Genomic DNA, 16219 nt, shown 5'->3' on the forward strand with positions numbered 1-16219 from the left:
TTCAATATTGTTCTGGAAAATTCTGACAGATAAAACTGATGAAAAGGAGTGAATTTATTTATTGAAAAAGAATATAAGAGGCACCATTGCTTGTAGATTATTGAAGTGTCTGCCAAGAACAAAAATGCGAGTCAAAACATATATTTTAAATAAAATTGCATTTATTGTGAAATTGAATTTACATAAGAAATTGCAACTATAATAGAAAATTCTGAGAAAAAAAAAGTGAAGCGAAATTATATTCATGGGAATAACAATTGCCAAGGGACAATTTTACAGGATAATTTGTGTCTGTTTGTATAGAGTAACTATAAAACTTGATAGGGCATCATAAAAGAGGACTAGTAAGTGAGATCCTGAACTATATCCATGCATTTGCTTGCTTGTACTGCAAAGTTCAATTTCCTACAATTAGCCTAAGTCTGTTCATATAAGAGCAGTTCAGTCACTACCTGGGGCAGGCAGTGAAAGGGAAGGGGAGTGATTTTCTTTATTTTAATTTTATATATATTTATTTATTCACTTTACATCCTGATTGCAGCCTTGTCCTTTCCTTTCAGTCCCCCAGCTAAAACACCACTACTCCCATTGTTCCCTCTCCTCTACAGAGAAGAGGGAGGGAGGTCCCCCATGGGTACTAACCCACCCTGGCACAGGCGATAACTCCCTGAACACAGCACCAACATCTCAGACTCTACTATCAAAAGTTAATAAATGAGACCTCGTGAAATTGAAAAGCCTCTCTAAGGCAAAGGACACTGTCAATTTTCACCAACCCTACATCCAACAGAGGGCTGGTATCCAAAATATACAAAGAACTCAAGAAACTGAACACTAACAAACCAACTAATCCAATTAAAAGTGGGGAACAGAGCTAAAAAAGAGAGTTTTCAACAGAGGAATCTCAAATGGCCAAGAAGCACTTAGAGAAATGCTCAACGTCCTTAGTCATCAGGGAAATGCAAATCAATATGACTCTGAAATTCCATCTTACACTTGTCAGAACGGCTAAGATCAAAAACTCAAGTGACAGCACATGCTGGCGAGACTGTGGAGAAAGGGGATCACTCCTCCATTGCTGGTGGGAGTGCAAACTTCTACAACCACTTTGGAAATCAATCTGGTGCTTTCTCAGATAAATTGGGATTAGCTCTACCTCAAGATGCAGCTACTCCACTCCTGGGAAGTGACTTTCAATGAGCATAGGCTGTACTTGCAAGCAGCGGAGAAACTTCTGAAATTAGTGAGAGTTCCTCATTTCTGTGAAGTTGCTAAAAGGTGTTCAATATCACATTCTAAAGGGGTGGATTTTTAGTGTGTGGGTTTCATTTCAATAAAGATGTTATTTTAAAAAAATAGCCTATAAGAAACTTTCCTTTTGTGAATGAGATTGTTAATTAAAGGGAACATAATTCAAACACTGGGGCTGGAGCTGTGGCCCAGTGACAGAGTACTTGCCTAGCACGTGTAAGTGGCACCAACCCAACACAACCACATTGTTGACTGTCCTCTTACCTTGTCTCTTTGGAGTTCTGCTGAGTATTTTTCTGTGTACGATGGAACAACCACCAGAATATTCTTGTCTTTCATTTAGCTTTATATTTGACATTAGGTAGGCAAATATCACCCTAAGCAAATTATGTCTTCGTGTGCTCATTAAAAAGTTGGACATAATCAGTATGCTCTTTGCACTATCAATTGGTCAAGCACGTTTTGTATAGCTGTGTTAGGGTTAGTTTTAATTGCCATTTATGCAAAACCTACTATTGCCTGCAAAGAGACTCTCCATGAGGGGTATTCTAGACCAGCATGGCTTACAGAGGGATTGCCTTGATTGTGTTGGTTGATATGAAGAGATTCAGGTTGAATCACTCTCTGGTCTTGGGCCCTGAACTGTGTTAAAGTTGAGAAAACCATCTGACTATTTCACTCACACACATTTTTGTGTCTCTGCTCTTAACTGTGTGTATAATGTGACCAGCCACATCAAGTCCCTGCCTTGACTTCCCACAGTGATGGACTTCAAGTCAAATTAAACCCTTAAGTTGCTTTTTATGGGGTATTTTTTAAATCGCAGCAACAGGAACTAAAACAATACGATGTCTGTTAGAATTTCATGAGATTATTAAAATCATATCACAAAAGAGTATTTAATGACTTAGTAAAGTCTTTGAAACAATCTTAAGTGAAAAAAAAGCAACATACAGAAGTTTCTGAAGTTAGTTCTCTATGAACAAATAAGAAGAAAAAAGAGAATGAAATTAGTCACTCCAATGGGAATCAATGCATCTTTTAAAATATGAAACTTAATAATGAGCAAAATAAATAGCCTTTGCAATACCCCAGAGAACTGCTAACTGCAGTGTCTTTACTTGGTAGTCCACTTACTGTCCCTATTATTGGATTTCTTTTTCCAACTTCATTTCATTCAGTTCAATTAAATAAATATTTGCTATGGCCATGGCAAAAGCAGAGGTGAGTAAGTAGGAAGGTGAGACAGGAAGACACACTGATCATGGAGTCCCGGGTTAATAAAAAGATAGATAAGAAGATGAAGGTGGAGAACGTAATGAGAAGGTGAAGATGGGGAGGGTAAAAATGTGATTGGAAAGCTGCTGCCACCACTGTGAGAGACAGCGTCAGGGTTCTGAGAAACAGGGAGCTCTCACTGCGGACTGCCTCCAGCCCCCCGGGAGACTTGTCTGATGGACCAGAGGTGATGGAACACTTTCAGAGCTTTCACTTGGAAGCATGGATATCAGAGATGTTTAAGAAAGGAACTCTAGTCATCTGATGACAACCTATGTATGTAACATACAGTCAGAACTTAGTACCTGCAGAAAGAGTGAATGAAACACAAGTGTCAAAAATAACAGGCATAATTAGGGAATAATTACAAATAGACCACATGGACCATTTAGAGGAAACTTTGCTGAGAAATAGTGAGAGTCCAAAGGGTCTGGAGTTGGGAAGGAAATGCTTCCTGAGCCCTGCCCACCATCCCTAGAACTGAAGAACCACTGAAGAAAGGTTCTGCCATCGAAGTGTTCTCAGGGCTGAGGAATGGAACACTCAGGAGCTACTTATAGCAAAGGTGTTGGAAAGAGTCTTCAAGAAGAGTGAAGATGCAGTCCTACCATGGGATGCAGGAAGAGTCCTCATAGCAGCTTGACACAGAGTAAGGATGGTGGTGGAAGGCTGCCTAGAAGTGCAGGGTAAAGATGGACAGGGAGCTAGAGGAGGAAGTCTGTAGAGTGGGCAGCCAGAAGCTAAACCAGGCACACAAGGAGAATGGAAATCAACTTGCATTTCCTGTGATCTTCTCACTGGGAGCTGCCTGGTGGGATGAGGCTTTGCACCTCCTCACTGCAAACGTAGATGGCCAGTCATTAAGGTATTTTCCCAAGAAGCTACAATGCACATGTTTTGGGATGATAATAATTGTAAGAATACAGCTAAGTATTGGAAATCACTCAATGATTTAAGTGGGCACTGTTCTTCACTCTGTTTTCCAGATGAGCCAAGATAGGTTATGTGCAGGTTGGCACAGGTAGGCTATTCCTTTAGCTGGAAAGGATAAGAATTGAGAGTCTAACCCAGGTTGTTTGGTGTTAGAACTTTGTTCTTCTTTCTCTACTATTTTGCCACTCTAAATGGCATATAAAAGTTATTATCCTAGGTCAGTCTCTCATACATAAACAAATCCATAGACGTGTCCTATAAGAATGGAGTTTGGGGCCCTGAGACATGGTCTTTGAGTAATCAGATCTACCGGGGACCTGTACTCTCACACTGTATGCCTCTATTAAGGATGCATGTACTCTGTCCACATCGCATGAAGGATGCCTTTTACTTTGCTTCACTCAACATTTTTCGAGTTCGTACCACGTACTTAGGCTAAGTATCAAAATTTTAAGAAGTGGCTGAATGTTGAAGTAAGTACAATGTCAGCAGTAAGAAATGAGAGGTGAAAAAACAATAGAAAGTAGGAGATTAGGAGAACTTACATGTGAGTGTGTGTGAGCTGTGGCTCATGTGGTAATGTGAGGGGACCACTATAGTAGAGTCTGTGATAGCCTCCCACCAGTACCTGACTTTCAGGAACCAAACTCAGACCATCACATTTGTGTGGTCAGCTCCTTTACCTAGTGAATCATCTTACCAGCTCAGAGGCCTAAAGAATTCTTTAGAAAAGAAATAATAATATCCAATGTGACACAGTATGATTTCTGTAATATAAAAAATCCCTATGTAGGCTCAAATTCTCAGGCTAAGCTCACACATGTACCAGAGACCTGTGTCATTACAGTTGATGTGGGTGTGTGCAAAGGGTGTGGATGGATGTTACAGGCACAGTACAATATGGATACCTTGAAGAACAGTCAAAAGAAGAGGAATCCAAGCTACACCAGGATTCAGTGTAAGCAAAAGTTGGTAACAAGCACAGAAGAAGGTAAGAAGTTGAAGATCTTGGAATTTCATAGACATCTTAGTGTGAATGTGAGGCAGAGTGCTTTGATTAGTTTTATAGAGATCTGAAAGGAGGAGTGAGCACTGTGTGCACTTTCTCTGTCCTCCATAGTGCTCCTTAGATTGGCATCAGACTGTAGTTGCCATCAGGGTTGCTGGGCTGGGCCACTGGGAAAGATGGAAGACTACATAGGAAAACTAGCTCTTGTTGCTGGTGAAAAGAGGATTTTGGGTTCCCCTCTACACAGGGAGGCGGTGAGAGTGCATCTAAGGTTTAAAGAGGGTCACTAAAGATGCTTTGTAGAATGTTCAGGAGTAGACTCAGGGCTTAAGAGGCTGATTCAAGTCTATCTTATGAGGAGGAAGATGTTGCAGAAGGTGACCACATTCACAGTCAATGCAACCCACTGATGGCTGGGAAACTGCAATGAGCAAGATATGAAGTTTAAATAAAAAATAGTAAAAATAGTGTATATTCATCATATAAGACACCAGATCTTATATTACTCGGCTATCAAAAACAAGGAAATCATGAAATTTGCAGGCAAATGGATAGAACTAGAAAAGATCATCCTGAGTGAGGTAACCCAGACCCAGAAAGACACACATGGTATATACTCACTTACAAGTGGATATTAGGCCAACATAGATGTCTTCTGAGAGACTTTACCCTGTGGGGGATCAGGACAGATGCTGGGACGCACAGTCTGACTCCGGGAAGAGCAGTGAGAGTCTTATAGAAGAGTTGGGGGCTAGAAGGACCCAGAGGGGACAGGAACTCCACAAGGAGATCATGAAAGCCAACAAACCTGGATGGGGTGGGGGTGGGGTGCAGAGAACCTAGACCCCCCTGTTCAGATGTAGCACGTGGAACCCCCTAGTAAGGGAAGCAAGCACTACCTCTGGTGCCTGAGATTCGGTTTGATCACTTCCCTTTGGCGGGGCAGTCTTTTGGGATCACAGAGGAAGAGGATGCAGGCTATCCATCCTAATGAGACCTGCCAGCCTGGGGTCAGATGGTAGAGGAAGAGGGCCCCTCCCCCCAACCCTATCAGAGGACTAGGGGAGGGAAAGAAGGAGGGAGGGTGGGAGCATAGAAATATGAGCGAGGGGGTAACAATAGGGTTGTAATGTAAATAAATTATAAAATAATAAAAATTCAAAAACAAACAAAAAGGCAAAAAAAAAAAAAAAAAAAAAAAAAAAAGACATCAGATCTTAGCATTCCCACGAATGAATGTATAATATGCTTTGCTCATATTTCTTCATCCGAGCGCTCTCTTATCTTCCTCTCCCTCCTCTGCTCTCTCAGAGGACACCTATGTTGGCCTAATATCCACTTGTAAGTGTGGGTCTGAGTTACCTCACTCAGGATGATCTTTTCTAGTTTTATCCATTTGCCTGCAAATTTCATGATTTCCTTGTTTTTGATAGCTGAGTAATATAAAATCTGATGTCCTCTGCTGGTTGCTTTCCTCTCCTTAAACACATGCGTTTATTACTTTTAAAAAATATATTTTATTAATTTATTCATATTACATCTCAATTGTTATCTCATTCCTTGTATCCTCCCATTCCTCCCTCCCTTCTATTTTCCCCTTACTCCCCTCTCCTATGACTGTGACTGAGGGAGACCTTCTTCCCCTGTATATGCTTATGGGGTATCAAGTCTCTTCTTGGTAGCCTGCTATCCTTCCTCTAAGCGCCACCAGGTCTCCCCATCAAGGAGACATGGTCAAATATGGGACACCAGAATTCGTGTGAAAGTCAGTCCCCACTCTCCACTCAGAATGTCTTGTCCATTGGCTAGATCTGGGTAGGGGTTCAAAGTTTATTGCATGTATTGTCCTTGGCTGGTGCCATAGTTTGAGCAGGATCCCTGGGCACAGATCAGCCCATCATAATGTTCTTCTTGTAGGTTTCTAGAACCCTCTGGATCCTTCTATTTCCTCATTCTCCCATGCTTCTCTCGCCTGGATTCCCAATAGGATGTCCTCCCCTCTGTCCCACTTTCCTGGTAAGTGAAGACTTTCATGGGACATGCCCCTTGGGCTAGTGTCCAGATATAAGTGAGTATATACCATTTGAGTCTTTCTGCTTCTGGGTTAACTCACTCATTATGATCATTTCTAGTTTATTACTTTCATGTTTTATTTCCAAATATAGAGTTGGCCCGAGAGAGAGAAAGCTTGCATGATTTGTCTTGCTGAGCTTTTCCTACCTCTCTTGTGAGAACATCAGCCATATCCACAGCGCTGCACATGCCAGGTTCTCACCACTCTTCATGGGTGAATAGCACTCCATTGCGCATATGAATGACATTTTCTCTACCCACTCATCCGCCTGTGGGCACCTAGGCTGAGTCTATAGTGGATACTACTGTGATAAACATGCATAGTTGCCATCTCACCACAGTTGGAATGGACACCATTGAAAACAAGGACCAATGCAGGTGAAGAGGCAGAGGGAAGGGATGCTTGAACACTTTGGGAAGTGTGTAAATAAGCCAACCTACTATAGAAATCAATTTGAAGGTCCCTCCAAAACTAATTCTGCACCACTGCCATAGGAGTCAGCTCTACCCATACCTGTCACATGCCTGAAGGATGCTGTGGCATTTTTCTTACATTGTTTGTTATTGTGTACATGCCTACACATGTGTTGTTGGCATGGGTGTGTCACATGAATATGGAGGTCATAGGGCAACTTGTTTCTCTCTTTCTACTCTCTGGATCACAGAGATCCAATTTAAGCCATCGGGCTTGGCGGCCAACACCTTTACTGCCTCAACCATCTTGTTGTTCTTGGAGTTTTTGACTTGAGCAAATGGTTGGATAAAGACTGCATTCCCCAGAAATGACAAGTCAGGAAAACAGAAGCTTGCTTAAAAGATAAATAAGTTTTAGGGGACTGGTGAGATGCCCCAGCAGTTAAGGGCACTGGATGCTCTTCCACGGTTTCATGCATGTTGAAAAGGCAGGTTCATCTTTAAACCCAGCTGTGAGGTAAAGGCTTGAGGATGGACTAGGGACAAAAGAAGAGCAAGAAGAGGGTTCTAAGCAAGTGGTGCAAAGATCCTGTGGAGTCAGGAGGCATGCTCAACAGTGACAAAGGTGTGCCTTCCAAACTGTTCACACTGATGGAGGCTCTCTGCTCACTATGGCCTGACAGCTTGAAGTTTGAGGGCAGCCGTGAAAATGGAATCCAGGTGCCTTGAGTTTTGCTGTTGGGCATGAGCAGTTGGCGTTCCCTGAAGGGTCACTAGGGCTGGATACCGAGCATCACAGGCTGACTCTGTGCTACTCATTAGCAAACCGAGAGTGTGTTTACTGACACTCCAAAAGTGTGGTCATCTCACTTTCTGCATAAAGAAGTCGGGTCTTACCAAGGAAAGCACCTTGTTCTGTATGCAAACACACGCAGCAAGTGGCATTTCCAGGTAAAGGATATCTTAGGTCTTACCGATCATTATGCCCAACTTCTCCATAGTACTAATCAGATATTCAAACAAGAGATAAAGCAAGCTGGCTGCAGTGCTTCCATAGTGAAGCTGAGATTTTGGTTTAATCTCCTAAGCATTCACTGATGCTTAAGTTAACACAATAGAATTGCTAGATTTTTCCAAATAATTATTTAAAATATCATGTTGGAGAAAATCAGAGGTATTATTAAAACCAGTACAGGCAGCGTTTTCCAATTCTACCTGTTTATTGTATTTTCTGGCATCAGATGGGGAGCGATGGGGTCTGGGAGAGACTTTAATAGTTTTTACAGAGGTAGAGCTCACTGCCTAATAGTCTATGTGCTGAAAATTGATTTTGTGGTAATTCTTTCCTGTGTCTAATCAGGTCAATAAATCAAAGTTATGGGTCTGTTATTCTAGGTAATTCTCTTTCTTCTTTAAGGGCTTTGGCTATTGCCCCATCCACATGTCCCTCCCCCCATTTTAACTTGCCTATTCAGGACTTGCCAGTCCACAGATCTGCTAGCACAGCCTTTGTTCTTCTCAGAGACAATGAATGCGCCTTGATGACGACTTCCTTTCACTCACTGGGGGCAGATGCTGCTCTGACCTCCCATTGATAAAAAGATACTGTTTGAGCCTCCTCCAGATCCTGGCTGAGTTCTCAACCCTCAGCCACATTCCCAAGCTAGGGGACAGAACAAATGTGCCAGAAACAGCACATTCTTCCAATGACTTCCTAATTTCCTTGAAAGTTATACAGGCTAACGATAAGGTATTCAGTGCATGTAAGCAAACACAAAACAGTCACACTTAGATTGTGCTAGGTTCCTTTAAAAATAGAAATAGGTCTGGGGTGACTGGCGTACAAATCCAGCTACTGTGATGTCCCGTTAGACCAGAGAGTGCTCTCTTTCAGTCACATGACTCAGCTTTATCTCCGTCCTGTTCGTGAAACAGGAACAAGTGTTCATCTTTTAAAATGTGGGTTAGCCACATTTTTTAGCTCATAGAGAGTTCAGTTCCTTATCTTTTGAGCCACCATCAGCGCCGGTGATTAATTAATGGGTTATTCTCTGGAGCCCATCTTCTTTCTTTTCTCCTTCTGAACAAGATGCGAGGGACGGGTGAGGAGAAGCCAGAAATGTGCATCCTATTTGAAATCCATGATTAAAAAGCTTAAAAATTCAAACCAACATAAAAAAAACTGTTTTATTTTAATACTCTGCAAGGTTTCAGTGAACTCCATTATTTTCACTCACTATTTGCTTGAATAATTTAGGCAAGGAAGCTAAATTATACATAAAGTGTACAGTTAGAAGAAAAAGTTCATGCACAGCCCTAGGCTATAGCCTTCCCCTAATGATGTCTGAAGCCAGTGAAAAGAACTCGTTAGACTGAGAGTAATTTCTCAGGGTTTAATTTTTTTTCTTAAAGCAATAATGTTCTTATAAAAAAAATCTGACAAATAATACACTAAAAGAAAAAGCCACAAAAGAGGCTCTCCAGTTGAGGCTGTAGCCCTTGTAAACTTTTCTTTCATTTCATGTAAACGTTGACTTTCCTGTCCCCATAGCAGAGGGCTGGTGGCAGCCTCTACTGATCTGACTCAGGGAGGAAAGTAAGTTGCACGACAGGATGGAGCAGAGTTCCTGCTTGGCCTCATCACTACTCTCAAGTACCAAGTTAAAAGAAGATGATACTCCCAGATCTGCTGTGGAAGGGAGACCAGAACTCATCCAGCGCACCATCATTTGAACAAGTGGTTGCCGCTCCCAGGAGCTTTGCACTTAGGGAGCTCGCTGTGTCATTAAACATTTACAGACTGACACACATGCTCACGGTCTCTTTCTGCATAACAACAGCGGTTCTGACTGCCGCAAGAGGACAGGAGTATCAAACCACTATTACTGTCACCACTGCTGATGTCTGAGCTGCCTTTCTTTCTCTCTTAAAGCCACACCACTGCAAAACTTGAGGAATCTAGGGGAGCACCTTAGCTTTCCAGATGGGGAAACTGAGACCCAGAATACTGAAGTGATGCACTCAAGGCTGTGTTGGTAATGTTTGTTCATTCATCCCCCTGATGGAGAGAGAGAGGGGGAGAGACAGACAGACAGACAGACAGACAGACAGACAGAGACAGACAGATATGGAGAGATAAACAGAGAGAGACAGACAGAGAGATACACAGAGACAGACAGACAGACAGACAGACAGACACACACACACACACACACACACAGAGAGAGAGAGAGAGAGAGAGAGAGAGAGAGAGAGAGAGAGAGAGAGAGAGAGAGAGAGAGAGAGAGTTTCCAGGTAGAAAGAGATTAACCATACATAAAAAGGATGGCCCGCTGCCTTGGGGAACAAACAGTGCTAGTATTGTCTGGTCACTTCCTATGCCCCAATATATACTTCCTAAATTTTAAAAAAAGATTTGCATATTGAATTGTTCTTTGCAAATTTTATGCCTAGTTTTATGTTTATTGTAAAGTACTTAGGGAACTAGCATTCAAATATGGTTTACAAAGCATGGCACATGGACTTTTTATTTTTTGGGAGGTGCTGCATAACAGTATTTATTCAGTAGCCCCTAGTAAGTATGAGTTAGACCACATACTTCTTTAACTAGGCTTTGTCGGTTTGTCCTTGGCCTGTCCTCTTTTAAAATGTAAGGAAACCGTTGTGGATGCTCATTGTGCACGGTGCTGTGCCACAGGAGGACAGTGTTTATAACATGTTATGCGCTGAGGACATTCTCACCTGCCATGCCTTTCCGTTCTGCTCCATTCTCACCTGCCATGCCTTTCCACTCTGCTCCATGATGCTGCTTTGGTGAAGTACCCTGCAGTGTAGAGCTGAGGTCTTAAAATGTTTCCACTTTTACTTTTTTCGTGAGCAGCAACATGATCTCCACAGTGGTTGAACCAGGTCACATACCCATCTGAAGCATTATAAAGATTTCCCTGTGTCCACACCATCACCAGCCTTTGTTATTATCTGCTTTCTTAGTGACTGCCACTCTGACTGGAATGAGAAGGAACCCACTGTTGTTTTAAATTGCATTCTTCTGATAGCCAAAGAGGTTGAAGGTTTTCTTAATATATTTGTTGGCCATTTTTATTTCATCTTTTGAGAACCATCCGTTCATTTTCTTAGCCGATTTTTTAAAAAATTTACATTCGTGTTATGCACATGGGTGTGCAAATGCACATGCATGCATGTATGTGGAGACGAGAGGACAACATTGGGTGTCATCCTTAGAAAGACCATCCACTTTCTTTAATATAGGCGCTCTAAGTGGCCTGGACCTCACCAATTAGGCTGGACTGCTGGCCAGTAAGCCGGAGATCCACCATCTCTCCCCAGTAGTGGTGTCATAAGCACACTTCATTATGAGCTAGCCTTTGACTTGGGTGCTGGAGATGAAACCTAGCAGCGCTTTACCACCCAAGCTCTCTCCTGGGCTGCCTGCCTTGTTTTCTAGTTGTTTAGTTTTTGAGTTACTTGTATGCTTTGGACATTACTCCTTATTTAAACATACAGATAGCAAATATTTTCACTCATTCTGCAGGCTGCCTCTTCTCTTGATTGGCAGTTTCTCCTGCAGAAGCTCTTTCATTTCATGAGGTCACATGTGTCGATTGTTGAAGTTATTTCTTACACCACTGCAGTCCCTTTCAGGATGTCCTTACCTGTGCTGGTATCTTGAAAGGGCTTTCTTCATTGCCCCCATAATAACCCCAAAGATTTGGATCTTCCCTGAAAGTCTTTGGTCAGCTTGGAGTTGACTTTGGTGCGGGGCAGAAGGGGTCTGCTTTCATTGTTCTGCAGGTAGGAGGCCAGTTCTCTCAACAGCATCTGCTGAAAGGTATATCTTCTCTCCAGTGTGCGTATTTTTACATCTTTGGGGGGAAATCAGATGGCTGTGGCTTTACAGGCTTATATCTAGATTTATTTCATTTCACTGATCTGTGTGTCTGTCTCTGTGCCAGGGCCCTACTGTCTATGTTACTATGGTTCTGTAGTATACCAACCAGGCCAGGAGTTAAGATTTAAAAGGGCAGAGCTTGAACCTTTTTTTGAAGGGGAAGGCAGTGAAAAAAAGAAAGACAGGAAGGACAGCTGGGATTTCTTTTCATGTGACCATTTCAGTTTGCTCTTCTTCATCCCTTTCAATCAGGTTGAGTCCAGTTCCTCCCCTGGACAAGTCTTGGAAGTAAAATAGAACACATATAAGTCAGTCTCATGACTAGACGAGATAGTAAATATTTCAACAGCAGACGCCTTGGCTTTCTGTACGCACCAGCTCCTCTATCCTGCGTATCTACCACTTTCTTACATTCCCAGCTCCCAGTAAGACATCAGTGAGACCCCAGGAATGTGGCACCTAGATCTCTGTGTGCTATGGTTTTGATTGTCAACTTGACTACATCTGGAATAACTAAAACTCCAAGTGGTTGGGCCTACCTAGAAGGGTTTTTTTTTTAATTAGTTAAATAGTTTGAAGTGGGGAGACCCACTTTCAATCCAGCTCTTTTGAGGTGGGAAGATCCACCTTTAATCTGGACGACACCATCTACAGACAGCCTATATAAAGGACACGGGTGAAGGAAACGTTTGCTCTTTCCTTGCTTGCCCTCACTCTCACTCCATTCCATCACTGGCATTAGAGCCTACTGTTCAGGATTCCACTGTAGAGTGAAGACCAGCTGAGACATCCCGCCTCGTGGACTGAACAACTACTGGATTCTTGAATCTTCTGCTGGTAGGCAGCTACTGTTGGACTAGATGGACCACAGCCCATAAGCCATTTTAATAAATGCCATATACATTATATATTAACAAAATTAATTATTGTATACAATATATTATTGTGCTGATAGTTATTGCTTTATTATAAATATTACTACATATTATACATATTCACTCTATAAGTTTTGTTTCTCTAGAAAACCCTGACTAATACACCCAATAAGACATTTCTAAGGGGATGTATAACCAGGCAAAACAAAGTGGCAGGTTGGTGCCCAGATTTGGGGGTTGAATTCTGGATTGCTTCCTTTTCTGAGCTACTGTCTCCAACAGCAAAATGACAGTGGTCATAATAGTATTGTTTTGAGGGTAACATAGGTGTTAATGTATATGTGGTATTTCCCACAATGCCTAGCGCACAGTTATAGGAATGTTGGCTGCTGCTGTTGTTACTGTTGTTGTTGTTGTTGTTGTTGTTGTTGCTGTTGTTACTATTAGCCAATAAACTCTTCCATACACATTGGGGCTGCACAGATGATCAAACACAGATGACCAAACAAAGAATGGAAGTGGTGGTAGTGGATCACTTGTCTAGCAGCTAGTGCTCCAGAGTTGATACAACCTGGATTTAAAGACATATTGTGGGTATTAGAGAAAGGACCATCTGAAATTATGAAATGAGAAAGCAAAGATCTGGGCCAATTAACCAACACACTGAGAGGAAAACCAACTATGCAGACTCAAGTAAAGGGCAAGTAGCAGTCCTAAGTGAATAGTGAACTCATGAGGGTGTGCAGAAGCCAACCATTTTAAAGCAGAGGAATTTGTGTATGCACATACCTTCACGCAGAACCCTATCCTGAAAATTCACCATGTCATCCATTCTACACAAAAACATCTCTTGGAGGAAAATCCAGTGAGTCTCGGTAAGTTCTCTGAGTCAGAAGAAACCATTAAAAGCGAGCAGCTATTTCTTTAGGCAGATGGGTAGAGCACTTGGAGATGCAGGCAGAGTCCAATTATCAAGTCTTGTTTCGTTGCTCTGAAAGCCATTGGAATTGACCCAGAACATAAAAACATGAGCCAGGTCTGATCATCAGTTCTGTAAGATCCACTTGAAGGACAGAAGGGATCAGTGCAAGAGGCTAGGAAACCTAGGCTAGAGCTTATGCAAGCCAGAGAAAGGCAACAGAGGTAGAATGAACAAAAATATGAATACAGAGGAGGTTTAGAACCAGGTGAGCTGTTGTGGGTACAAAGAAATCATCTATGCAAGACTTCTGGTTTGAACGATTGGCTACATGGGCCAGGAAAGAGTTCTGGAAGTAGACTGGAGTGGCTCACTGTGGCCTATGCTCTACTTGAGTTCTCGTTTGGAAATCTAATGAGATGTCTTAGTTACCAAGCGACACATTCTCTGAACATAGGTACCAATCTGAATGGTAGACTTAGGTATCTACAGGACAGAAGTGGCAACTGAGGCTAGAGGTCTGACTGACGCCTTTTACAGTGGATGCAAGTGGCGAACAAGAATAGGGAACATGTTCGCGCCTGGGACGTGCTAGTATGCAAGGGACACACCGAGGAGCCTCACGAAGAGTCAGAAAGAGTGGTTGAAACTCAGGAAAGAATGTGGGAGTGAGGCACCAAGAGATGAAGAAATATCAAGCTCAAGAGCCTGATCAGTAATGTCAAGCGGCAGCAAGTTGATTCCTGCAAGGCACATGAAACCATCCACGAGAGACGGCAGCACAGAGGATCTTTAGATTGACATGGAAAGAGTTAGTGCAACAACAACAAGACCAACAGAGGATGCAGATAGCGAAGTGGGCACCGGGGATGAGGTAGAGGAAGGAAGCCGGGACATAAAGGACAGGTCAAGAGGATGGAGGAGTAAGAGAGAGGCCTTGTTTGCATCATTGTTCAAAATAGAGCAGGCTTGTGTGCTGATGGGTCGAGTTGAGAAATGGAGACTTGATGGAACACGGTGTCTGCAGAGGGGCAAGAGAACCCAGGATCCCAGACACAGGCCGCCTCTACTCACCTTGGACAGAGCGAGACGGTAAAAATATGAGACTCCGTAAAATGCTTGCTGCTCAGTCATGAGGCCTTGAGCTTGATCCCCGACAACCCACATGACATGCTGGGCTAAACCAGGGAGTTGGTGCCAGGTTCCGTGAGAGATGCTGTCTCAAGGAAGTAGAAAGCAGTGAAGCAAGACTCAGTCAAGCCCTGACCTTTATACACATGCGCATACCTGCACACACAAATACACACACTCCTATGCATGCGTAGGTGCATACACACACACATGTGCACATACACAGAGAGAATCAGAGGATCAGTGACAGAGGGGATTGTGCAGGATTTTTCAGCATTTACAAGACCAAGTGCTCTAACCCTTCATCTTTGGAGCTAGATAGCAACAGTCACTATCTCAGGAACAAAACAGTTTTTGCCAATTCCCAGACAGAAGGTAGATCCTCTCATTAAGTCATAGCCTATCTTTCCCTGGATAATCTCTGGCTCCCCTAAAGAAGCTCAGTGCCATATTCAGAGCCAAACTTGTTACAACCTGGCCTGCACATTTGCCAACCATTGATCTATTTTGGTCCCTGTATTCCAACTGGGACTAACGATGACTGATAGAGGTTCATCACATTGTTCTCCATAGCCCATTGAAAAGCACCAAAAAGGAGCTGTCATAGCAACAGGTTGGCACCTTACACTGGCATCATGGTGTCACATTAGTGTGACCTTTCCATCATGTATTTTGGTATTGGTGTGTCTGGAAATCAGAACCACACACACACATTTCATGCTGTGACGTTGAACTCCAGCATGTATGTGGCACTAAAAGTACCCAAATTCCATAAACATGCAGTTCTTAACCCAAAGACATTTTGCTGTTATGGGAAATAAAATAGGGTTGTAATTCACTGCTTTTTTAGAGTCACACAGTGCAGAAGAAGAGACTAAAAGGATCGGCATCTGTGAGCACTGGAGAGCTCAGGCTGAGAACAGGCCCCACCCATGACAGCCCAAGCCCAGCCTTACATTGCTGGACCACTGGGACTTCAGATGTCTATTTTATTTCCTGTTCAGAGTGAGATTTAAGTATCCTCCCTTGGGCCCTCCTTGTCACTTCTCTTCTTTTGGTCTCTGCACTATAGTACGTTTATCCTGTACTTCATGGTAAATATCCACTTATGAGTCAGTGCATTCCATGAGCATCTTTCGCGGTCTGGGTCTCCTCTCTGGGGATGATCTTTTCTAGCTCCATCCATTTGCCTGCAAATTGCATGATGTCTTTGTTTTTAAAAGCTGAGTAGTATTCCATTGTGTAAATGTACCACAGTTTCTTTATCCACTCTTCAGTTGAGGGACATCTAAGTTGTTTCCAGTTTCTGGCTATTACAAATAAAGCTGCTATGGACATAGGCCTAGCTTGTGGAGGTCTGTGGAAAAATGGAAGGAAAGGATAGAGAGAGTTGGAGAGGTCAAGCATACCACAAGAAGACCTACAGA

The sequence above is a fragment of the Acomys russatus genome, chromosome 22, assembly GCF_903995435.1.
Source record: "Acomys russatus chromosome 22, mAcoRus1.1, whole genome shotgun sequence".
Lineage (NCBI taxonomy): Eukaryota > Metazoa > Chordata > Mammalia > Rodentia > Muridae > Acomys > Acomys russatus.